At 41.5% G+C, this 26,554-nt stretch overlaps 1 long non-coding RNA gene across 1 annotated transcript; it reads right to left on the bottom strand.

The window, feature by feature from the left end:
* Positions 1–1,195: 1,195 nt before the first annotated feature.
* On the bottom strand, positions 1,196–26,339 carry LOC103553113 (uncharacterized). The gene is made up of 8 exons (XR_545392.2): positions 26,166–26,339; positions 15,880–16,177; positions 15,375–15,504; positions 15,213–15,273; positions 14,623–14,697; positions 12,943–13,057; positions 3,642–3,716; positions 1,196–1,330 (listed from the first exon to the last, which is right to left on the bottom strand). It is a non-coding gene; the product is annotated as an uncharacterized lncRNA (long non-coding RNA).
* Positions 26,340–26,554: the final 215 nt, after the last annotated feature.

Genomic DNA, 26,554 nt, shown 5'->3' with positions numbered 1-26,554 from the left:
ACTGTGTCATTTCCTTTCCAGACAGGACAATTCTGAGTGAAATGCTGTGTTATTAATAATTTCACCAAGGCAACAGGCATAAACTAGGGGTGTCCAGGGCAAAGAAGGTATAAGGTCACCTTATTGAAAGATGATTTATAAACACCACAAAAAAGCTTATTTAAAAAGTGCATGTATCTGTTGAACAAAAGTGTTCATTATAAGAAATAACCAAGGCAGAAAGGCATTAGGATGGAGTAGAAAGAACTTTGTAATTTGACAGCACTTTGTTTTAAAACTGGCTCTTTCCTAACTAGCTATGTGACCTTAAGCCTCTAATTTCTCATTTGGAAAGTGAGAATAAAATACCTTGAAAAGCTGTCATCAGAATTAAATGAGATAAAAAATGTGAAGTGTCTAACACATTGCCTGGATAGAAATAGCACATAATAATTTTTATTTCTCCTTCTTAGGAACATACAGATCCTACTTCAAATCTGTTTCATTCCATTATTCCTTGGTTTTAAATCAACAACTACTAAAAATGCACTTGAAAATTAATTTCCAGCAAGGCTTTTTCTAACAACTGACAGCTGGCAGCTTGCAGCATGGCTATACATATATTTTGGGGAGTCCTATTGTGAAATGGAAGTCTTCGATCCAAAGGTTTTTGTTTTTACTTTCGAAAAAACGTGTGATTATACAAATAACACCTCAAGCCATGGCATCAAGGCAAGCCTTAGACTGGAAGCAGAGATGCCCCTTCCTAAAGAAACCTCCCAGTTTAGGGAAAGGGTCCAGGGTGCAAATGATGGCCATGAATCTCATCGTGTCTCTTAACAGGGGACAACAGCATGCTGGGATCAGTAGTACCCCACATACATATTTCATATGTTGCAGGAAGTAAAAGTTTTGTAGCAAAAAGTCAATTTATATTAGTTCATTTAACTTCAAAAACGCCCCCAAAATGGCTGAACAATGGATGACCCATCTGCCATGTCAATGCAGTGCCTCCTGCAGCTCCTATTTCTCCAGCTCAAAGAACCTGTTGGTGGACACTTTATATGAAAGTCTCTCAAAAAGCAAACCTGCAATTGTCCCATTGGAGTGTCGTTCCAAAATTCCCCTCACACCGCGGAACAACGTAGGGAAGAATCCGGACCCGTGGCTCTTATTACCAAAGTTAGACACCCTGAGCACCACTCACACTGTGAAATGAGTTTTGAAGCTAAAACATTTATTTATTATTCAACAAATGCTTATAAAACACCCATTACATGCCGGCATCATGGTAAGTCCTGAGGAAACCAAATGAAAAGGCTCAGTCTAGACATTCAAGAAGTTGAACGACCTAGGGGAGAAAGCGGCAATTAGTCACAATACACCAAGTGGTTGCTTTGGTGGGATTATGAACGAAAATTGAAGCATAGAGCAAGAAGCATCGAAACAGACCTGGGGAGGAAGGAAAGATCCCAAAGAGGGAGTGGCATTTGAACAGAGATTTAAAGGTTGTTTGCAAAGTGGTCCAGATGGAGGAAGAAGAAACAGCGCATGCAAAGGCAGGAGGCTGGAGAGAGGGTGGCGGGCTCCAGATTAACAAGCATCACTGGCACAGGTAGCGTGGAGGTGGTGAAAGCTGCCGAGTCTGGGCATGTGGTGAGGCCCTGGTCGGGGGGAGTCTCGAGGCTTTGTAAAGGCCTCTAAGAGTTTATCTCCCGGACCTGCAGTTTTCAGACAGCACTCTGGATCTGCACCACAATTCCATTAGAAACCTCTGTCAGCTTGACCTTGAGAACCTGTCCTACGTCTGACCGCCTCTCAGCCCTTCCTCTCCTGGTCAGGGTACCACCGTCTCTCACCTGGTGCTCGGGAATAGCCTTCTGGATGATCTCTGCTTCCACCTTTGCCCCCTCATGGCCTACCACCAATACACCCATTTTACTTTCAAAACCCAAATTACATTACGTTGATCTTCTGCTCAAAACTCTCAGAGGCTCCCTGCTTCACTCAGAGGACAGGTTGATCAAGTCGGCACAATGGTCTTCCATGCCTCATGTGACCTGACCTTCTGCCTCCAGGTCTCTGTGGCCTCACGCCCTACCCTGTCCCCTCACCCACACATCTCCAGCCACGCTGGCCTCTGGTTTTGAGACCTCAGAGCTTTGGCATTCCATTCCCTAGGCCTGGAGGGCTATTTGGTAACACACCCAAGACCCCCTGTGTCACCTCCTTTAAGTCTCTGACCAAATATCAAGCTATTAGAGAAGCTGTTCTTGGCTGCCTTATTATAAGTAGCAAACCCACCCCCACCTCAGGTTTTCCTAATCTCTCATCAAGCTTATTTTTTCTTCATGCCATCCAACATATTACACATTCCCTTATTTATTAGTTTTCTCACCTATCTCCTTGTATGTCTACCATGACTAGAATGTAAGCCCTCTGAAGGCAGGACTTAGGTTGATCTTTGCTCCCTGGTTTATTCCCAGGGCCTAGAACAGTGCTCGCACACAGATGAGTGAGTGAATGAAGCCCTTTCAGGGAAGAAGTGGAGGCCAAGCAGATAAGTCTCAGCGAATTGTTCTCCAACTTTTATCTGTCGTATTTATCAGAGTTTCTCATAAGTTTTCAATGCAAACAGGATCCTCTTACTTTAAAAAAAAAGAAAAAAGGAAACTCCTGTCATGCTGTGATGAACCTGAAGAATTCAGTGTAATATAATCAGACTTAATGTTGGAAAGAACACAAAGTGCAGATTAGACAGAGGTCCTCGGGCTAAAGAGCAGGAAAACAGGTAAGGGGAGTCCTGAACGGGGTAAATGAGGGAAGCCGAGAAGTTGTATTCAAGTCAAGGCTGTGAGAGCAGAGGGAATGGATGTGATGAATGAGAGAGATATTTAGGAAGATTCTTCTAGACGTCTTGGCTTGGATACGAGCAAGTCACGAGAGGGAGGACTCTAAGAACTCCTCCCAGTTTCTAGTGGAACAATTGCATGAAAGATGACGGCACCAAAGGTGACAAGGAGGCTGACAGGGAACAGTGTGGGGCATGTTCAGTGTGAATGCCATTGGGGACGTCCAGGTGACAATGTCCATCTAGGCAGCTGGACACGAGGTCTAGAGTCCAAGAGAGATATAGAAGTCCTCAGTGTTTAGGAGGTAGATGAAAGTGTGACGTTGAGTGGAATTATTCAGGGAAGGTGCAGAGGGAGAAGAGAAGAGAGCAAAGGAGATGGATAGGCACAGGGATGCCAGCCAGCAGGTGACGAGAGCCTGAGAGCCCTCAGCTTTTATCCTGGCTCCACACGTTAGTGACTGTGTCCCTTGATCCAATTCACTAAACCCTTCAGAGGCCCAGACTTCTCCTCTGCTAAATAGAGCTAATAATAAGAAGAACTACCTCACAGAGCAGCTGTGAAATTTAAATGAGAGACATGTACCTAGAACATAGGAAGCACTTTACAAATACTGCTACAAATATTATTATCTGTTATAATTATATCAGATAAAATGAAGCCAAAGAGGTCAGCACTGAATAGGGAGAACACAGTCACCAAACTTTAGGAAGAAAAGAGTTTCAAGAAAGGAGTGAGTGGTTAACAGTGTGAAATACTGCCAACAAAGGAGCAAAATGTTTGAAAATGCTAGTAAATTTGGCAACTCACATTTTTGGTGGCTCCACCAAAAGCAGTGTAGAGGTGGTGAGCTCAAAAGTCAGGGGGAGTTGAGCGGGACGAGGACTGAAGGAAGAAAGGAAGATAGACCTGGTTTTAAAGCAGGCTCAGCTTCTCTCTAGCTGTGTGATCTTGGAGAAATTACTTAACCTCACAGAACCTCAACACCCTCATCTATAAAGTGGAAATAATAATAAAGTGTTTCAACAGTATCTGGCCAATGGTAAGTGATCCATTAAATGCTGGCTCTCTCCCATCGTCTCTTCTCTTTTCCCTGATGGTGAAAATGCAAAAAGGAGCCCTGGGTTGTGCTTGATGCTGCCTCAAACTCTTGAGCACAAAGATGCACTGATAGTGTAAAAAGTAGGTACACTGGAAGGGAACGTTACAGAACTTCATTATAATTTGCAAGTGGTATCCAGATAATTACATAAATCATCATATCCAGGCAATGGTGTAATTTTCTCTTTCTTTAACCAGGTTTCCTCACCCGACAATTACTCTCACATCAACTAAATGTAATTTCACAGTGACTGGATAAACCCCACAAAAGCATTTTGTAACAGCATTCCTCAGTGAAACTGACATGCTCACAGCCTTTACTCAAATTTGACTCCTTTTGACTTCAAAGGCCCCTGTTTTGAGTTTGGCTGTAAAATGCTGGGCTGCTCTAATGAGGAAGTATTTATATGGTTTCTGGGGCCTGCTATTAAATGACCAGTCTGCTGTTTTCCTTGCTCAAATGACCTCATTTTTCTTAGAGCCGAAAAAGGGCTCAGTGGCCTCCCTTCCTTCTTAAGCCTTCTGCTCCAGGGAACTGAAAGAGAAAGAACGAGAAGCTACATTTCCCCAAGTCCAGAGCTGAATCTCAGAGTATTCATTTCCTGCCCAGCCTCTTTTTGGGGAAAAAGAGATCCCTTTGTTCTTCTTTTGGTGAGGACAGAGTTAACATGACCCAGAAGAAATAGAATAAAGGCTTTTCTCTCTGGTTATTCTGGTGTGACTACTCTTTGCTTCAATGTCTATTTGCACGATCATAAATTCTGAACTCAGGAGGATAACCCCAGCCAAAGTCTACATGTGCCGGATACCATAATATAAACTGCATATGTTGTGAGAAGCTGTTAAATGGAACCAGTGAATGAAAATACGGCCAGCCTGATGTTTGGGCCCCTGGATTTCCTCTTCTCTATAAACCAAGGCCTCTCCCCTCAATTCTAACTTTCTGACATGCCCATAAATAAAAGCAGTTTTGGTTACCAGCTTCGCTTGAGACATCCAGGGACGGCCTCAATTCCCGAGTTAAAGTTCAGGCTTTGCTCAAGAGGACAAACCTCCAGGCCTGCACCTCCTCTCCACCCTGGCTGTGAGCAGACTGCGATGCACAGCAAAAAGTACTGCAGAAAGGCTGCGCTTCCGTTTCCCCGCGCCCATCCTCTCTGCCTTCTCTCTCCAGCTCTGCCTCATTCCAGCAGGAAGGTGACCCAGCCGACGGGCACACTGGTTCAGCAGCATGAATCCAGCCCACAAAATTAGTTTAATAACAATTTGAGCTCCCATTCCACTGAAGAGGTAGAAACTCATCTGAGTCATTTCAGCCCTCCTGTTTTCCTGCCTTCCTGGGGTTGCATCCCAGTTCACGTCTATTAAGCAATGCCAAGACATCTGGGGCAGACATCTGGACTCCGATCCTCTACCTAGAGGAACACCCACTGAAGTGCACTTCTCCCTTCCTGGTCCTTGCGATTGGTCTAAGCAAGGTGATGTTAAGTCATCTCTATATCCATATGCCCCTTTCTGCTCCAGCCCTGTCCTCTTAGCTTCATTTGTGCTACAATATTTGTGATTTCTTTTATTTCCAGACTCTGCTGCGTTCTCAGAGTTTCTGTAAAAATTACCTTTATAGATCTGTGCCGCCTCCTCAGGATTATGCTCAGGAAGCAGGGTCCAAGCACTCTGTGACCTGCTAGCTTCTGTACTCTCATTCTTTCCCCCAGAGCCCAGCATTCAGCTCTGCAGTTATTGCAAAATGCCATTCTGTAGTTCATACGAGTTTGCTCAAGACAGAAGGAAAAATTACACTCCTGGAGGCCAAATGTAGATATCTCTTACAGCAAGTTGTCTCTGTTTCTGTGATATGCTATCCCCCGGAACCGTCATAGCTCATGTCATGTTCTCTTTTGCAACACAGGGTTTGAAACTGATTCACTTTCAGGTGTCTTTGGGCATAGAGGACTGAGATATGCCCCATGAGCTGAGTGTTGGGTTTTACTCTCCATTGTTTAGGGACAGGCAACCCTGGAAGGTTGCGCTCATTGAACATTTCACAAAATAAGAAAAAGAAATAAATGAAATATAACTATAATGATAATTTTAAATACTTCATTCAATATGAAACATAGATCTTAATTTATTAGTACCTTATTGGACAAATGAATTATTGCAGGTCAGGCAGCCAGTGCGCATAAACGTACACACAAAGAGAGGAAAGTGGAAGGAATCTGGGTGCAGAATGCTGGTGTTCCATGAGAACGCAGACCAGAATACTATTAGCAGGCCAGAAGGCTGGCTCGGCCCCTCTAGGGCTTCACCATGCACAGCTCCAGAGATGGTTGTGTCTGTACCGTTAGCCCCACTTGATCCCCAAGACCCCAGAGTCCACGTACAAGTGGTATCTGGATGTCCCACTATCAATTTAGCATAAAAAATTAAAGTCATTGTCTGCCCCCTCCTCTCTCAGGATGCCCAGCTCAGCTCACCCTCTGTGGTCAAATGATTAAGCGGTTAAGTGATTAAGACCTTGGTCTAACAGGGATCATAGAATTAAAAGAAAGTAAAATATGTTCATTGCAAAAGAATGTAAAAAAATTGAAAAAATACAGAAAGGAAAATAAAAATCACTCATAATCTCACAACCCAGAGATATCCACTCCTAATGTTGTGGAGTATGTCATTCCAGTTGCACGTGTGAATATATGCATTTATTTGTCTTTAAATGTATTGAACAAGATGGAATCATACAGTTTGTTTCCCTGCTTTGCAAGCTTAGCATTTTTTCATGTGTGTTTTGCAAGTTCTTCAAGAAATGATTTTTAGTGTATGCTTGGTATACTGTACCTTTATAAAAAAATTCCAAACATTCAGGTGACTTACAATGTTTAACTGTTATAAATAGTACTATAATAATATTGTGATGATCTTCTTTGTTTACAGCTTTCATTACCTCCATTTGAAAAATATCTAAAAAGTGAATAACTTGAGCACTTTTAAGTAGCTTGATGTATCCAGCCAAATTGTCCTCTGAAAACAATTTCCGGTAGTTAGATGTAATAGGCTGCACAATGACTCCCAAAGATATCAGGCCTTAATCCCTGGGACATGGAAATGTCACCTTATTTGGAAAATAGATCTTTGCAGATGTGACTAAGTTAAGGGTCTTGAGATGGAAGGATTATCCTGGATTATTGGGTGGGCCCTAAATGTAGTCACAAGTGTCCTTATAAAAGAAAGGCTGAGGGAGATTTGACACACAGAAGAGGGGCACTGTGACCACAAAGGCACAGATTGAAATGATGCAACCAAGCTAAGGAACGCTGGCAGCCACCAGAACTAGAAAAAGCAAGGCAAGGATTCTCCCCCACAGCCTCCGGAGGGAGCATAGCCTGCTGACACCTGGATGTTGGCCCAGTGACACCGATTTCAAATTTCTGGACTCTAGAACTGTAAGAGAATAATTTTGTTGTTTTAAGCAACAAAGTTTGTGCTAATTTTGTTACAGCATTCATAGCAAACCAATACGCTAGGTTTAATTTAACTTTGTATATTTATTGACCACTATATCTCTTCCTATGTTGTAAATGCTTATTTACTATGTTTGTCACCCATTTTTCTATGGAATTTTTTTTCTCCTGAATTTTCAAATATATTCATAGCTTTGTATTTATACCTCTGTCTATACATGTTACAAATAGTCTCCCAATTGTCATAAATCTTTTAACTTTGTTTATAGTTTTTTTGTGAATACGGATTTTAACTTTTTTATGTTTTAAAATCTATCAATATGTTCCTCTGTAGTTTCTCATTTTGCTATTATGTGATATCAGATAGATGCTTATCTACATTTTCTTCTAGGTCATTAATTAGTTCATGTTTTATGTTTATATTTTTAATCCATCAAGAATTTGCTTGAGCCAGCCATGATGGCTTAGTGGCTAAAGTTCTGCACACTCCAGTTCGGCAGCCTGGTTTCATTTCCCAGGCGTGCAACTACACCACTCATCTGTCAGAAGCCATGCTGTGGTGGCGGCTCACATAGAAGAAGCAGAAGAACTTACAGCTATACGCAACTATATACTGGGACTTTGAGGAGAAAAGCAAACACAAAAGGAGGAAGATTGGCAAGAGATGTTAGCTTAGGGATAATCTTCCCTTGCAAAAAAAAAAAAAATCTTAGGTTTGAAAAAAGAACCCTGGCTTGAGCTCAGGAAAAAAAAAAATTTCTTTGGCAAATGATATGAAGCTGGTGTCTAGCTGTTTTCTTCAATAGTTAGCCAGGTGGTCTAGTACCATTTATTCAATAATCATCTCTTTTCATTGATTTAAAGTAGTAGCTTTATCATCTGATTAACACTGTGGTGTGTCCCAGGGTTTTTTATTCTATTCCATTATCATCCCTGCTTAATTACGCCAGCTTTACAAAATCTTATCAAATCTAGAAATGCAACTCCCTGTGTATATTATCCGTTTTAGAACATTTCAAAAACCTTCCAGATGAGCTTTCTGATCACTTTGTCAAGATAAAAATAATCCTTTTAGAGTTTTGATTCGAATTATATTAAAACTTATCAACTAATTTAAAAAACCAAGCAATTGAGTTCCACTTACACATTTTAAATGTTGGTATTTTTGAATAGGAACATGTGGTGTCCAGATTCTGGTAGGAAGATGGACATTGATCTCGACGGGGAGAGTTACTCTTAGATACCAGATTCCATCATGCATGTCCAGGCATTGTCTTCATTCACTGCTCTTAATGGTCTGTGAACTCTCCCAGAAGACTTTTCTTCTATTGCTATTCCGTCTGCTTTACTTTCTTCTGCACCCACTGCTAAGAATATTTTTGATTTCCCAGATCACATCTTTCATAGCTCCCTCACTACTTTCATGTATTGTTTTTCCCTTTGAGTTCTGGGAGAAATTTTAGGATTTTCCTTCATGTTCACGAACATACTTTGTTGGCAGTATCCATTCAGCTGTTTTCTGCTACATTGAGGTTTTAAATTCTATACTCACATTTTTGAAATTTTCATTTGGTCTTTCATGATTTCGTATTGTTACCTTTCTATGATATTGCTCGAATTTCACAAATGTAATATCTACTTGAACATGATAGAGAGAGAACATACATCAGAAACGTTCAATGATTTCTCTGTTTATTGCAGCAGTTTGAGTTTTATGAGAAGAATTTTGCTCTGATTCCACAGAATGATTTCCTTTTAAACTGCAGAATATTTTTATGCTGGTCATTTTTCTCCATGTGTGCACTTTAAAAGTGGATTGTATATGATTGTTACAAGTTGAAGATACTAAGGTATCAAGAGTTAACACAATCCCATCATAGATTCCGTGAGCCTTTGCCAAAAAAGAAAAAATTTTTTTTAACATTTAGGCCCCCAAAAAGAAAAGAGAAAGGTACAGATTTACACTGGTTGTTGCCAATCTTTTTGGTGTTTTGTTTGAGAAAGATTAGCTTTGAGTTAACATCTGTGCCAATCTTCCTCTACTTTTTATATGTGGGTTGCCACCACAGCGTGGCTCACAAGGGGTGTAGGTCTGTGCCTGGGATCCAAATCCATGAGCCTGGACCACCGAACTTAACCACTACACCACAGGGCTGTCCCCTACACTGGTTTTACTTTACCAATGCAGGGATTCACCAGCATTAGAGAAATGTGGAGGTGCCAAGCTGGAGGTAACTTGAGGGTGACTTGACCTTTCTGCTGGTGAACTTTCCTTAGGTGTGGCAGGGCATTCAGAAATCAGTAAGGACCAGTCTCCATTCTCTGTGGTTTATGCCAGGATTAGAAACTGCCATCAGCTACTTGCTTGGTGCAGCCTCTGGTACCAAGGACAAACTGCTGGAATACAGATGTCCTCCCAACCATCCCACAGTACATCCATTCTCAAACGGCCACTGCTTAGAACCTTTGGTGGGTGGTGGTTTGGAAAGATATAATTGGGTCTCTTCAGTTTACTTCCCAGACAAACTGCTCTCTCGTATGCAGGAAAATGCATATCGCGTTGACCAGATATGGTAGATTTCTACCTTCACTTTCCCCAGTAAAAATTTCCTCCAAGTTTCTGGAGCTTGTCCTGCATCCTTGCCTAGTTTTCAATGCACAGTAAACCCCATTGCTATCTAGAGATAATTTTTGTAGGATTCTAGAGGCCAGAGATTAGACATGTGTTTAAGTTGTTACCTTTCTCGAAAGTTTGATAGTGCATTTGAGAAACTAGAAAACACTAATAACCTATTTCTGTCAATGGTAATGCCATTCTAACAGTCATCCAGGTTTTAAATTGGTGTAGTCACTTTTGACTCCCTCCTCCCTATCTCAGAGAAGTCCCTAAGTTTTTCAAACACTAGCTGCATTCAGTCTTGTGTTTCGAGTCACAGTGTGACTAACCTCGGCTAAGCCCTCCCTCTATTGGAACCTCATGCTCCAGTTCATCCCCAGTCCTGCTCTCCTGCCCCAGTCTATTCTACATGCCCCTGAATTAATCTTCCTGAAACCTCTCAAGCCACCAGTAGCTCCCACTTTCAAGTGGATAAAGTTAATATGCTTTTAGGTTTCTCACTCTCTGTTTTCTTCATATATCAACAGTCATATTCCAATTGCCCCCTGACACAAATATCCTCACCTCCCAGAGCGATACCCAGGACACGAAATGCTCAACTCAATTCTGAGCTATGTCCATGCTCTGTGGCCTGCTTAGAATGCCCTCCCCATTTCGCTGTGAGACTGCAAGCACCTGGAAGTAAGGGTCATGTCTACTATCTTCACAAGCCCCCTCATCTAACACAATACCTGGGTCATAGTATTAAGCAAATGTTTACTGAGTCATACCGACTTGTGTCTTTATTCAGTTCTCGTTCAGCATGATACCATCATCTGCGGCACCTGTTACAAATACTCCAGGCTTATCCATGGACCCAAGTTCCTGCTTTTCATAATTATTTTTCAAGTTTTTCTTTGGAACATAATGTAGATCAATATTTCATAAATGTTTTATTGATAATGAAAATAAAGGATATTCTCTGCAGGACACAAAGATCAATATATACACATTTACACATATAGCCTTATTAATTATATTATTCAGGACTCACATAACTTGGTTTTTTTTCTATTTGATCTATAAAAGATGCACAGATATGTGTTACAGTCTCCTACTACCATTGTAATTCTGTGAATTTGTCCCTTAGTCTCCAAAACTCTTTTCTTTTTCTATTCCAATGATATCTGTGCCAATCAGCTTTTAGTTAGATCAGCAGAACAACTATGAATTTTAGGTAAGGGATTTACTACAGCAATTAGACATTACAGAATTATGGGAGGACCTGGGGAGGGCTGTCTGAAAGGGGATTTGGAGGATCAGAGAAGTCAATAACAGCCTACTTTGAGAAGGCTAGTACATCCAGCCATTACAGTGAGGCCGGGGGGGAAGAAATCTGTAGGTCACAGTCAAGTGTCTGGCTATAGACCAGCTGGAAAAAAAGTTGGACATGGAGGTGGCAGTTGAAAAGAAAATCTGGATGTGGAGTTGAAGGACCCGAAGACAAGCTGGAATTCTCTGGCCCCTGTGAGTCTGATACCACAAGTAAACCACATAATCTTCTGCCTCTCAAATTTCATGCAAGTACCTCTTGTGGCCATCTCTCACTGGGAAAACAATTCCAGGAAATGTCAACCAGGTTGATGATAAAACAATCCAGTACGGTCCGACTCTCGTCACCATGGCATCCATACATGCATCTTTTGACTATATTAACTTGTAAACAAAGACAATAGAAAAATCATGCTCCACCTAATGTGGTGCAAATATGTCCATCATACAACCTGAAGAAATTCCTCTTCCCAGAAGAGGATACAAAAGTCCCACATCATTTCATCCATTTTGGAGTGGTGTTCATATATATATATATGGGACATAAGGAAGAAATGATCCAAGTGAGGAAGTAAAGAAGAAATGATCTTCTTTTATATAACTGGTTACATCATCATTGCTAGTGTTTATAGCTTCTTTCCTCCTCTCTTCATTCCTTATTCTCTTTATTCTCTTTCTCTCACTAGTCATGGCTCCTTGTCTGGACTCAAATCCTCATTTCTAAAGCATCTGTACATAAGCAGTCCTGCTTATATAAAGTATTTGCCACTGGTTATCTGTCAGTACCAAATTTTAGTGGTGGTATGAGATTTTTAAAAATATTATTCTATACGTTAATCAGTATTTCAGTAAAAAATATTTTAGTAAGAGGCTACACAAGGAACCTTAAGCCAAATGCCATTTTGAATCAGAACTGATTTTTATTTATTTGTATATAAGCCAAAAATATTTATTTAACCATTACTATCTTCCAAGAACTGAAGTGTTTCCCAAGGAGCTCAGATTCAGTAGAAGCCATATCAATCTAAAGCAGTGATTGCAGTAGAGTGCAATCTGTTGGAATCTGTGGAAGCACAAAGCTGAAATGCCTGGCTTTGCTGGAATACTGAATGAAAACATCACAAAGGGATAGGCACTTTAGCAGTTTCTTGGAGAATGAGGAGTTTCCCAGAAAAACACATTGGGGAAAAGCGATCAAGGACAAAGAGCAGCAAATGTACAAATAAGAAGAAGTAAAATATCAGGTTGAAAAATCAACCTTGATGATACAAAAGTAAATGTCTACCAGATGCCAGTTACAGGTAGAGAGGGTGTAGAAACGGAGGGAATGGGGGAGTGTCAACAGAAGAATGGGGAGTCAAGAGACCTATCCTTACAGAATATGATACGAGGTTTAAATATGATGATTGAACTTGCAGAGGGGGACAAAAGAAGAAACTCGGAATTCTTCTTTAACTATATTGGAAGGAGGGGAGGGAAGGCCAGGGAGGTGTGAGCTATGCCAAATCCAGAAAGATAGAGAGTAAGTGGACTATATATCACAACGATAAACTAAAGAAAATAACGATATGATCTTAGTATGTAGATATTTGGCAATAACAAAAAAGAAGAAAGAGGGTCCAACCTGGTGGCTCAGTGGTTAAGTTCACACATTCCGCTTTGGTGGCCCAGGGTTCGCTGGTTCGGATCCCGGGTGTGGACCTACACACAGCTTGTCAAGCCATGCTGTGGCAGGTCTCCTACATATAAAGTAGAGGAAAACAGGCATGGATGTTAGCTCAGGGTCAGTCTTCCTCAGCAAAAAGAGGAAGATTGTTGGCAGATGTTAGCTCAGGACTAATCTTCCTCAAAATAAAAAAATAAAAATAAAAAATAAAATAAAGAAGAAAGACATGGTTAAAATTAGGTTGACTAAAAATGTATTATCCAAACCTAGACACTTTTGAGAGTAAAAGCAGGTGTTATTAATATTTATGCTGGGAAAACAGGCATAAACCTGGACCAAAATGGGCAAACTGGGAGCACAGTCCCCAGTGAGGGAAGGGAGCAGCCTCCGGACCATTTGATTTTTTCTAACCATGTGCATGTCTTTGATTGAAAAAAACAAAATAAAATCTTATTGCTTTTTCACTTTTGCTTGTGTCCAGACGATGTGACTCTCTTGCTGTCTGCCCAACGTTCTTTGAACTCCTGGAGAACAGGAGTCACATCTGACTCATCTTTCAATAACAGGAGGGCTTCACATAGAAGCTGAATGAGTGGATCTGTCTTCTCCTGAGTTCCTTATTTGGCTTTCACATTTTCTTGCATATCTTTCTTTAATTAGTCAAAAGCATTTAATAGGCATGGGCATGGGCCCTGAGGATGGAAAACAAACAGTCCTGAAAGCAATTTTAAGGATCACATGAAAGGAACTCTGCTTTCAAATTGTCCAAAACATGAGAATGTAGTTATTTCAATTGATCTTCATGTGAATTTTACTTGGAAATTTGTACTATATTTATCCTGCTGATGAAGAAGATGAAGTTCAGAGAAGTCAGGCAGTTTATCAGGAGTCACACAGACTTTCAATGGAAGAGTTAAACCCAGATCTCAAGAATTTTAATTGCCATCCCGGTTCTCAGCCCATTACCAACACTGCCTTTCTAATGAATCATTTTTCTGTCTCCACTGAGGAGTACTGGCCAGAGCTGGATTTCTGACTCCAGACAACTAACTCTGCACGCCTCCCTTTCATTTTCTCCTCCAGCACTGGCTCCTTTTCATTCTATGCTGCCAGTTTCCTATGATTGAAATTTGAAAGCATGTAACTGTTAATCTAGGAGTGATTAAAGAGTTTCATTTCTCGGAAGAGTCGGTACTCATCATCAGCTATGATGAATGAGCCCCTAACATCCCCTGATCCCATTATATTGTGATTAATTGTGCCAGTTTAAGTCAATAATTCATTTGTTAAAAATAGGTCTGCAAAGTATCATTTGTCTCATGGGAGATATCAGAATAAAAAAAATTCATTTGATACTTCTCATTAAATTAGTGTTGGAAATTATATTGAAGAGCCCTGTTCATCAAATACTTATTGCAGGCTTATTTGATAAGAAGTTGTATTTGTCTAAAATTATATCTGCTAACTGTCGTAATGGTTTGCATTTTCCCTGTGTTAATGAAGGAATAAAAAGTCTAAATACGTGCATGACTGGAGAAAAGAATGGGACTTGAAACTGGAATTAGAATCATTTCTAAATGGTGTGGTTTTCATTACATTAAAGTTTAAAAAATGAAAGAGAGAAATAGAGTAGACTACCTTCTTCCTGGGTACTGTCCCTGGAGGTAGCAAGCTGGTTTCCTAAGAGACGGATCTTCCCCATTGTCTTTTTATCTAGAAGATATTATGTATTTTACATTCAGCCTCATTGGGCCCTTAAGACATTTTCAGCTATAAGTGATTCTAAAAGAAGATAGACGTGAAGAGCAGCTCCACTGCAAATGATAATGGTCACCATCAAATGAGATACAGGATTAATATCTTAATATTTCCCAAGCAACATCATAGTAACTTTGGAAAGCCTCCCCAGATGCCCCTGAAACATTTGGATACGACAGGGGAGATGATGACTCAGGAAATGCTCAGATAGATGCCTCTGGAGACCGGGTTGTTTCCTCGCGACTTGGGGTGCTTGAGGCTGGGAAAAGGCAAAGGAGAATTGAAGGGGGGTGACTCGAACACAATGGGGCAGAGCAATGAAAGTATGGGGCCAAGTACCACGCATATATGGAGAACCTAATATTTGATAGAGGAAAGGAGAAAGAGAGCAAAAACTAGAGGGGAGAGAAAGAGGCAAGATATAAATGCGGGAAGGGAAGGAGTGAGAGGACAGAGAAAATTGGACCGACCTTAGCGGAGGATTGTGCTCTCTGGCAGCAGCTCCTAATGGCCTGTCCTGAGACCAGCTACCTAAGTATAACACAAGAAGAGTCTTTGAATTTCAGAATCATGGGCTCTGAACTCAACCTACCTCCCTCCCTAAATTCTTCTTATTAGGCTTGAGATAGTACCCAAGAGAATGAATTTTTACAATGGTCCTCAGAGAAAACCAGAATGGATGTTAGCTCAGTGACAATCTTCTCCCAGCAAAAAAAAATTCTGGTTATATTCTCTTTGATGCTTCGGAAGAGAATGGGAATCCTGAAATGGAAAACAAAAGAGGAAAGTTTTAGAGCCATGGTGAAAGTGGCCCCAACCCCTGGCAAGAGCAGGCAGCCTCAGGGCGAAGATATTTTCTGAAAACTTTTCTTTGGCCAGAAGGCTGAAAACATGGTTTCAGGTTCTATGTTATTTTGTGCTACAATGTAGTACCCTCCATTTCACCCCAAATACCACTAAGTCTCTTACACTCAATCGCATTGGGCTCATGCTACTGGCTGAATGAGGAAGGAAGGGTATGTCCACACATGGGGAGAGGGACAGCAGCTGTGGGAGGCTAAAGAGAAAGGAGAGGCCAGTGATTTATTCCAGAGCAGGAATTGGGTACAAAAGGTGATGGGACAGAGCAAGCCTTACCTTGCACTTCCCTTTAATCCTGGACTCTTCTGGATTCTTTAAAAATATCTGGGAGGGTATCAGAATTCCCGCAGCCAATCCATATGTAGGCTTCTGTGACCTTCAGACAAGGGATTTCTACTAGAAAAGCATTTTACTTCTTTCACTCAAAATTCTTTCCAAGTGGTGACAGCAGTGAGATTGAGATGTCATCTGAGAGATAGAGAATCTGTTTTTCCTATGTGTCACCTCCTTCTGAGGCATTTCAGTAGCCACGACTTTTCTTACAATTTGCTCAAAATCTCTTCTTTTCTTCATCCTAAGAAGGCAAGTAAAAAAAAAAAGTAATACATTAATCCTATATTTCCCTTTAAAGACTACCATTTATACCTATCTTAACCACATTTCACCCATTTTTAGATGTTTGACAGATGTGGGGAGCACTGCCAGCATTTATGCTTCCCTCTCTCCAATTTAAGCCCCAGGCATAGAATTATTGATGCATGAATTAACAGTGCGGTTTGCACCACCCATCATGGAGAAAGATGTTATAATTCGTAATGGGCCTTAGAAATGCCATTGACCTAACTTATTCTGAATATTTCTTGAGATAATCCTGTAACTTCAGCTTTATCATTTCCCTTTTATAGTAATCAAATTTGGGCAAAACCTAATCCCAGTCGTCTCTAAATAAGAAAAAGGGTCTTAGAATGTTGGAGCTAAAGGGAACTTCCAAAATTATCTAATGAAAGACCTTTTATTTTTTTAGACATGGAATTCTAAGCTTATAAATATAAAGTTACTTGACTAAGGGTATATATTCTTTAGTTTCATGTCTAAAATCAGAATGCATGAATCCCATTCATTTATTGATAAATATCTGTTAAAGGCCTGGCCCTTTCTGAACACTGATTAAAGAAAAAAATGAAAATATATAATCCCTTGGCTTAAGTTACCTATAGGGAGGAGATAAGTGCACAAAGAATTACATTTTCAGAAGTACAAGTTTCAATAATATGAATTTCAGTAATTTATCTTCCAGGGCATGGATGATGAGAGGGGTAGAGAGGAGAACATGGTGACATTTGAGTAACAGTGATCGTGCCTTCTGATCCCTAAATCATGATAAAAATGGTACGTTTCTGAAACCAACAGGAGTGATGGTGGCTTACTCACATTTTGAACCTCTTTAAGGTGCTTGTGCTAGTAATTTGTAAACATAAACTTCAGTTTTAAATCTAACATCATCACCTCCAAAAGACTACCTTCATGGTATATTGATGGCACCATGACTCTCTTCAGACTAATAAATGAGTTGGCAACAGTCACATTCTCAAGGCCTTGAAGGGGACAGTTTGACCTCAGTCCCAGAGCAAAGAGTTCAAAGGAAACATGGATCAATGGGGTCCTGAGATCCGGAAGCTCTGGAGGTTGGTAAAGATGGAATGAGGAAAGGAGTCAAAAAACAACTTTGGAAAGTCTGCACAGGTTAAGACCGTACTGAACACATCACCAGCTACTGAGGAATGTATGCCCTAAAACGGGGAGGGAAATTAGAAACCCAGCCAAGCTCCTACAGAGCAAGTCCGCAAATCCAGGTGCTTAAATCTCTCTCTGAATCCCGGATTCCTCTGGCACATAACTGGCATCACAATGGTTCTGTGGTGCCTGGCAGATATTGCACACCTCCTAAATCAAGCCACCTGGGATCTGCCCAAGCAGGCATTCCTCTCCCGCACAGTGGTCTCATTGTCTGGAGAAGACCTGCCTGTGTATTAACAGAAGGCTCTGAAAACGTAGCTTCTCCCTCCCCAACCCCACCAAGAAAGCTAAAAGAAGCAAACCTCAGGCCAAAAGCCTATGAATGCCCAAGAGGGGTTACAGGAAAGAGCCTTTTTTGATGGAAAGGCATGTATCATCTGTCAGGAGTGGGATAATAAAAATGCATTTGCCCAAAGTCATGGGAAGACGATTGGTCCCTTACCCTCTATGAGGAGACAATGACCTTGATTATGGCTATCTGGCCAACTTTCTGGAGGCATTCAGCCAACAACCCCAGCTCCATGCTCCTGTGCCAGGACAGAAATGGTCTGAAGTTTCTAGACGTTTCTTGAGGTTATAGATCATGTTAGCTTATAGGTCATGTTCAACAAACCTCACATGCAAAGGAATGTTGGGATAATGGCCATGTTTAGAGCAAGAAGCATGTGTGGGGATGAAGTTATCCAGTTCTCTCCTCCCCTAGAAACAATCTTTCCTGAATGGTAGAAATTTAGAGAAGCAATAGCAAATGTGTGTTACAGAATGCGTATTTTGCTATGTGTAGGACCAGTTATGCATTTCCCCTTTTAAATTAGTGATAGAAAGCCTGCAACTATACTTTCAAAATAACGAAAGGCTAGCTCTGCACATTTCCCAGAGATGCCTTTTGGGAGATCTGAGAGACTTGATTGGCTGCCCAGAGACAGTCTATCTCTCAGACAGAGGAATGTCCTCTCAAGTGGATACCATGTCTCCTTTTATTAGAGAAAAGTCCGCACGTCTTCAATAGCTGAAGGGCTTCTGCATGCTCACAGCCTTAGACTAGGATAAACAGCATCTTGCTTTCTTTCCCTAGATATCATCTAGCCCTATACTGTCATTTGACAAACAAGGAAATTGAAGCTAAGAGGACTGATCTGATTTCAAAAGTGGCAGAGGCAGAGCTAAAACAACAATCCGAGACTCCAGACCACTAGACCAAAGCTTTTCATTCATGACAGTGATTCATTTAGGGGCGTGATTGACTCAGTAGCCAGCTCCACCGTCAACAGCATTGGTGAAAAGCTTAACAAAGAGGGAGATGAACATTGCAGAAAAATCTTAATTAATGGTATTCTACCCACAGTTTAATTTAGAACAAAGGTATTGCGGTCTTGCAGAACCTCCACAGGGTCAGCCTATTACATGGGAAGGACAGGGAGTGATGAAGTAGGGGTCTGTGTACATGTGTATGTACACACACCAGGGTGTGCTGGCAGAAGAGTGGGCAGAATTGGAGACAGACCAGAAACACAAGAGAGGCCTTTCCTCATAGATTCTGATTTTCTCAACTTCCAGCAGAGCTGAGTAGGCAGAGAGCAGGGCTATGTCTTTGCTGGGTGCTTACTTTCCGCTGGGTTATTTTACCCCTTCCTGTTTTCCTCCACCTCTGTTTATTCAGGTTGAGTCCATGCTTGGGAAATGAGGGTGGGAGGAAATTCAAAGCTGTGTGCTGAGGCCTCAGTGCCTCCTCTGAGACTTCCAGGGCTGTGTTGGACATCTTCCTGTTTGCGAAGTTTTCCACCAATGCAACTGAGTAGGGAGTAAGCTACAGACCAAAGGTCAAGCTCTCGCACCTATTCAGGTTAGATGAAGAGTGCATAGTGGCTTTAGCGAAGATGGCGCAAAAGGGAAAATTTTTAAATCCTAGCATGGGAAGAATGCTCCCTTGATATGTCTTGACCACTGACAAAGCAAGAAGATCTCTACATAAGCCTACCCTTACACTTTCCACTTGTACACAAGATGCTTCCAGCTCTCCATGACCATCTAGTACACCTAGTCTTTTCTGCATCCAGGAAAATAACCAGTATACCTTCTTGTAGCCGTGGAGTTTGGAAAGGAATTCATCAGTACTGAATACCTTTAATACGCCAAACTCTGTTCTTAACACTTTACATGTAGTACCTCATTTTATTCTCAGAGAAATTTGACAAGATGTTAACGCCATTGAGACTCAGAATCAATGCTTGAATCCATGTTTGTTTGTGCATTCTGTACCAATAAAATGTCATCGTTCCATTGTGAGTGACACAACAAGGAAATGTGATTAAGAGGTGCCATGTCACCCCATACCAGAGAGATAATCTAAAGCAAGTCACTTAACTTCTAATTATGTCAATTTCCTCAGCAAACAACAAGGATAATAATAACGACCCACACCTACCTCATGGGCTGGCTTTGAGTACCAAATGAAATATTTTAAACGTAAATATTCAGTGAACCATAAAACATTAAGCAGATATTAGTTACTAGGAGAAGATTTCTTTTGTAGATGTGAGGATATTAGAAATGGACAAACTACATAAAAGTTACACTTTTGCAAGTCCATATAGCAGACTCAAAGACTAATCTTGTCCCAGTGAGAATACGATTGGATTCCATGTGATCTCCCATGGCCAGCTTCTCATGAACTCTTCAATTCTTTACATCACTGGTTCTTGGTCCAATTACATCTAATGTTCTTTTTATGTTAAGTATTTAAACCACTCCATTTATTATCCTGTAGTGAAATTCAAAAATAATATAACCTACCTCTACACATAATTTGAAAAATCATGTAGTACCATACTTGTAATAATGTGAAGGAGAAATCCAAGGAAAGGGTTTCAATATGTAAATACTCAACACGACTATTCTAGAAGACGGCACATAGTGTAGCATTCTAGAAGAAAGCATGTAGTCTTCAGGTGCCTGTTCTTCTACATGCAATGGCAGGAAAGCATTGGCTATGAATGTGGACTGATACTGGAATATTTCATTATGATTCAAACAGTGCGGTGGCATTGTGTTAATGATATATTCTCTAAAATGATGAACAACTTTTGGTGAAGTGTCAAACAAACTAAAGTACTATTTTCTGTCAATTTACAGAATTGATGCTTTACTGAAAAATTCATTGAGTTTCAAAACAGTGTAAAAAATATTCTGGTGTTTATACATGACATAGATTTAGGCTCAGATAATTCTAAACAGGTCTTTTACCCAGATACATGTCCAGTGGGACATTTGAAAATTACATGTGAAACAAGGTAATTCTTTGACGTGTGGGGTTGCCCAGTGCATGGCAGGATGCCTGTTGTTCTTGGCTCCATCCACGATGAAATGCCAGTTATGATGTTGATAAAAATACCCTGATGAATTCCCAACTCCCTCTGCATGGCAGCCCTCCTCTTCTCCATTCATATTGAAAACCCCAGCTTTACAAGATTCCTCAGGCTGCAGGTACTCATCCTTCTGCGGAACTCAGCTTCTCTCCTCAGGCTATCAGGATCTCTCTCCTTCATTCTTTCAGCCTCAACCGCCCATAATCCAATGATTCAACATAACCAAGCATATCCTTCTCTCTTTACCTAACTTCTTTACTCTAGCCCAGAAAACTGGGCTCTCTTTAAACCATTTTGCTTCCAAACCAGAGCTCTAGGGTCGTTCCTGGAGGAGTCAGCAAGGCATAGAACTAGTTCTTAGAACTAGAAAGTAACATGGAAATCATTTAGTTCAACCCTTATAGATGATCCAACTGAAGCTTAAATATGCATAGTGGCTTGCCTGAGGTCCCACAACTAGTGTACGTAGGTTCAGGACAAGAGCTTGCATCCGTTGCACTATCTCTATGCCATGCTCTGTCTTTGTCAATTACCCAATAAACCAAGCAACAAATGCCTATTAAGGTCACATATAAGGCACTTTGTTAGGAATGCCTTAAGCTTTCCAAGTTTAATGTATGGTTGGGGAGATAAGAAATGACAACAAAAAACAAGGATTCAGTTTAACAAAGTATATGTCTTATATTCCAGTTTTGCTCAAGACATTGTGCTACATGTTTCAGGAGAAACGAAGAGCAGCAGCAGCTTTGCCTACACTTCGTCTAGAGCACATGGTCTGGTAATGAGATAAGACCTTACTATGATATAATGCAGAATAAACAATATGCCACACAGAGAGATGTGGATGCTTTAAAAGGGGGACAAAAGCCAAGGAAGATTTCATGGTTGCCTTTGAGACAGATCTTGAAGGAACGGTGGGATTTTTTCATGTGAAATGGCGATGTAAAAGAAGAAAATTCTTGGGTAAACTCACAAACAAAGACTCAGAGGAGAAAAAAACACAAGGTTTGCTTTAGGAACAAGCAGTTCCATTTGGAGCACACAGGTTTCTCGAGGAGTTAAACTGGGCAAGGTCTCTTGGAGCTAAAGTTGAGGATTTCTTGAAAGTCCAGCCCAAAGCCTGCTTCTAAATCAATGGGCTATGGTGCATTGTATTTCACTTGTCAGTTTATTTGACTGCCCTTCAAAAACCCTGTATGCTCTCAGTGTCGGGGGCTGCTCAGGTTCATCTATATCCTTGCTTCTCCTTTTCCTTTGGTGCCTTTCGCTACACTACTTTTCCCAGCCCCACACAGTTCTGTCAGTGAAATGTGGGTGGAAATGATGTGTGCTTCTTCTAGACCTGGCCTCTCAGCCTTCTCATGTGTTCGTTCATGTGCTCCCTCTTCTGCAAACCAAGTGCAGAGGATTCGGGGGAGGTCTCCAGAGTTCTAGCAGATGACAAAGCCACTAGATGGCAAGACTGGGCGTCAACAGTCTATGTGAAACTCTTCCCACTGCCTCAAATCTGCACTGAGCTGTCACTCTACCATGTTGGACCACTGAGATTTTGGAGTTTTACATTATAGCAGTTAGCTAATAACTCTATGTAAACAATATTGTGTCTTATTTTATCTACCTATCTGTAGGGCCTGGTGCAAAGTAGGAACTCAATAAATTTTACAAATGAATGAATTATTGAATAAATTATTGAGTGAATGAATTGAGTCATGAACACAGTTGACTTTAGAAAGCAACAAACAAATAACAGTATAAAGACAGACTATACTGGAATAAAGAGAATCTGGAAGTGAAGAGATTACTTAGGCAGGTGTTATAATAGTCCAAGAAGATGAGGCCCTGAGTCAAATTAGAGGCATCAGAAGTATAAAGAAGGAGACAGAGACGAAAGACATTCTGGAAATAGACTCTAAGGAAAATGGCAACTGATTAGATGCAATGATTACTGTAGAGAGAAATTTAAACACCGACTCCAAAATTTCAAGCCTATGGACAAGGGAGAAGAGTGGCACCATTAACAAAAATACGGAAGTTAGAAAGAAAGACATTGAGGGAGGGCTGGTGGATGGGATATGATAACAACAGAGATGATAGCTCAACTCAGATGTAACTGAACCCATGATGTTTACACCCAGCAGATAACTGGAGATGTGCACCTGAATCTTCAGTGTGTAATGACGGAGCTAGACATGGCTGTAGAAGACATGGATATGGGAGTGAAGCAGACCACTTAGAGAGAGAGTATAGAATGGAAAATAAAACCCAATAGGCAGAGCCTAATGAATAGCTTACAATTACGGACTGGAAAAGAAAGAAGATATCAAATGAGTCTTTTAAAGGGGAGGGGGAGGTGACTAATTAGGGGAAGAACCAGAATTATGCAGATTTCTGGAAGCTAGGGGAAGAGAGATTCTCTACAAGACCCAGTTTACAGAATGGATGAGGAGTGTGGACTACTGGATTGGGAAACTTGTGGAATCATGGTCTCAGAGGAACTAGGAAGGGAGGGGGTTAAGAGCATAGGTGGAAAGACTCACTGGGATTAGGAAAAAGTGCAGTCCTCTCTCTCCGTGAGAAGAGCAAAGAAAGAGATGGCTCATGAAATACCAAACAAGGAAAAAGCAGAGGTGCTTAGTGAGAGGGAAGACTTTGAAGGATCCCAGGTCAGAGAGCTTTATCATCTCAGAGGGTGAAAGACAAGGCAATCCCCTGAGAGTGAGAGGAGGAGGAGATGGGGGTGGAGCCGGAGAGGGGAGGGAGGTTGTGGAAGTACCACTCAGAACCTAACAGGAAGCCAACAAGAAATGAAGGACGGGCAAGACCCTGATAAGATTTAAAAGTTGCTTTAATGAAATGAGGAAGTAAGAAAAGTAAAGCAGAGAGGAGGTTATGCTCTCACAAAATGTAAGAGCTCGAGATGTAAGTGGAGGAATTCTCAGTGATGACAATAATAACAGTTAAAGCTAAAACTGATTGTAGTATTTAAGTGCCAAATAGTATGCTAAGCAGTTTCTATGTATAATCTCATTAAATCTTTACAATACCCCAGTGAGTAGGGCATTATTGTTATTACCCCATTTTACAGATGAATAAATTAAGATGGCTGAGCCATTTGCTCAGAGGCATACAGTGGCAGACCTAGAATTCAAACCTAGTCCCATTAGCTCCAAAGAACTTAAAGCCAATTGCCCAAGATGATCTTGACTGTCCCCCGGGTAAGCAGCTCCGTGGAGGCAAGACAGAACTCCCTGAGGCTCTGGAACTTGAACTGTACCTGAGTACGGAGCTGGGAGGATGATCAATTTTTATGTTGGAGTCCCCTGGACTTTAGCAAGGAAACAAAGACTGTGAGCCAGGTGCTGGGGTCATTAAGGAAAGCAATGATCTTAATTGCTTGCATTAAGGAAAGCAAGGTCTATGAATTTCAACTTTGCACGGTTGTTGGATAAAGGTCACAAAACGATGGTTGGGAGAAGTGGTGGAGAGAACGGCTGTGCCAACCCCACCTTCTGTCCAGTTAAGGAAAAGGAATAAGAGAAGGACATGTTGGAGATGATTACAAGAGAAACATGTCTTCAGAGAAAAGGCACAGATTGCCTAATGCTAGGAGGTGGGATGATGTACAAAAACTTATTTGGACAGATCTGTGAGTTTTTTTTAAATATAAAGAGTCCCAAGGGATAGAGTGCAGAGTTACAAATTAGACAGACATAAGACAAGAATTTAGGACTCTGGATAGGAATGAAAATAAAGGCTAAGGTGGAGAAAGGATGAAATTTGGGATTTAAGACTATAACTTTAATGGCCAGGGTTTGAGAAGAAAAGTGGAGAGGGACTGGTGAGCAGCAGTAGAAGGGGAATGGCAATTGGGCACACATCAATTAATGTAGCAACGGTTGGTTTCACATGACCACCACTAGGGGGAGCTCCAGCCTACTTCTCACCTAATCGTGCAGAGGTTAGGAGCACAGATTCAAATTCTCAATCTACCCACCAGCTGTATGACTTGGATAAGCCACTTATCCTTTCTGTTAAATGAAGATGATGAATGGAGACTATGGTAGTCATTCACAGAACAGTGGTGAGAATTAAATGAGATACTACATGTAACATATTTTTACATAGTAAGCCCTGAAGATACATGGTCAGCACAGTCCTGAGGAGAGGGAATTCCACTGGGCATCAGAAATAAGACCCTGAGTACTACTGAGCAATGTTGCCAAAGGCCTTGGTGTTCAACATGGCAAGGGAAACTGTTAGCAGTGGTTGACTCTACCTTCTAATTCTTTAGGAATTATCTTTCTCTCCAGCAAGACCATGTGGCTGGCTCATGTGGTGCAAACAGCGTGAAGCTGCCTCAAGTTTAAGAAGAACTCACTGGCGGATAGGCCAGGATCAGGAGTTCTGAGCCTTTCTAGACCTTCAGATGAAAGCTTCTCTTTCCTTTGAGGCCTGGGTCGCCCTTCCTTGCCTCTTCTACACAGTCGAATGGTGAGATGTGGGGATTGGGGGGCGGGGCTCAGGGAAGGGCCAAGGAGGCTCACGGCCTGCCTCAGGCCTGGCCAGGGAGGGCCCGCGGCTCAGGCACGGTCCAGCTGGACAGTCCTAGACCACAGCAGGCGTGCGCACCTGGAGAGCTTCAGGCTATGAAGACGGTCTGATTATACCAAAGTGATGAGAAAAAGAGCCTTTTCCGCTCTTTGTTTCCATTTCTAGAGCCAATCTCTCAGCACATTTTTCTCTCAGCTTTTGAGGGGGCTGCCTCCACATGCATTGATTTGGAATAAGAATAAGGTCTGCCAGGCACGCCCAAAAGCCTGGAGAAGCAGCAGGGAACTTCCTTGAAGTAACTGCTTACAGCAACAGTACCTTCGAGAGGGTCCTGGGCCCCCTCATTATCATTTTATTACATTTCTCTCCTCTGCACCCTGAGGACTTTCTCTGGGATAAACATAAGACCAGTTACTTTAGAAATAAAATGTGTTTTTCATTAAAACTCTATTCTGGCCCCTCCAGTCCCAACAAAGCATTTCCCTCTTGATCTAATTGGGTTTCAAGTTATCAATGATACTGTTTCTCTTCAAGGAAGTAGGACGCCCCGTGTCCTTCTAGAAGCCCTCCTACCACCAGTATGAAATGAAACTTCCCTTTGGGAAGGTGTGAGGAAAATCTAAGAGGGAGGGCTGTTCAGGACTTAGAGAGGAAGCTTCTCCTTATCCTTGTAGGACTCTTCATTCACATTCCTTCCTCTTACCTTCATCCAAACATTTCCCCTGCCCCCCAGGTACTCTCCCCAGTGCTGTCAGCCAAGAGAAATACACGCCCAGGACTATAAAAAACATGGCCTATTAGCCTGCCCAAATTAGAGGGATCTAGAATTTGTTCCAAGAGCAAACTTACTGGAGTTCTCCACAGAGAAAATCCAAGTGGATACATCCCAGAGCAGGCCAGTCTCCATCGGCACTCCTGTTCAGAACAGCAAGCAGAGAGCCACGGTTGACACGAGCACCTGCACAACAAAATCCCTGCCTGTCCTCACAGCGGTCCTCGACGCTGGCTGCTCAGTACAATGGCAGAGTCAGGATTTCAAACCAAGTTGTTTTTTACCAAAACTCAAGCTCTCTTACTCAGGCCAACCGCTCCGCCCCTGGGACAACTAGCCACATCAGAGCTTTCTCCTCCAAAAGGAAAGGCCCTAAAATGTTCTCTGTTGACCACAGTGTTTCTTCACCAGCCAATCTCCTTACTCAGCACATTCTGAGCCCTTAACTACTACCACCTTCCAGGTC

This window comes from Equus przewalskii, chromosome 28 (genome assembly GCF_037783145.1).
Source record: "Equus przewalskii isolate Varuska chromosome 28, EquPr2, whole genome shotgun sequence".
In the NCBI taxonomy this organism is placed as follows: Eukaryota; Metazoa; Chordata; class Mammalia; order Perissodactyla; family Equidae; genus Equus; species Equus przewalskii.
Note: the sequence above shows the minus strand (reverse complement) of the source record. Positions and strands in the feature narration are given on the sequence as shown.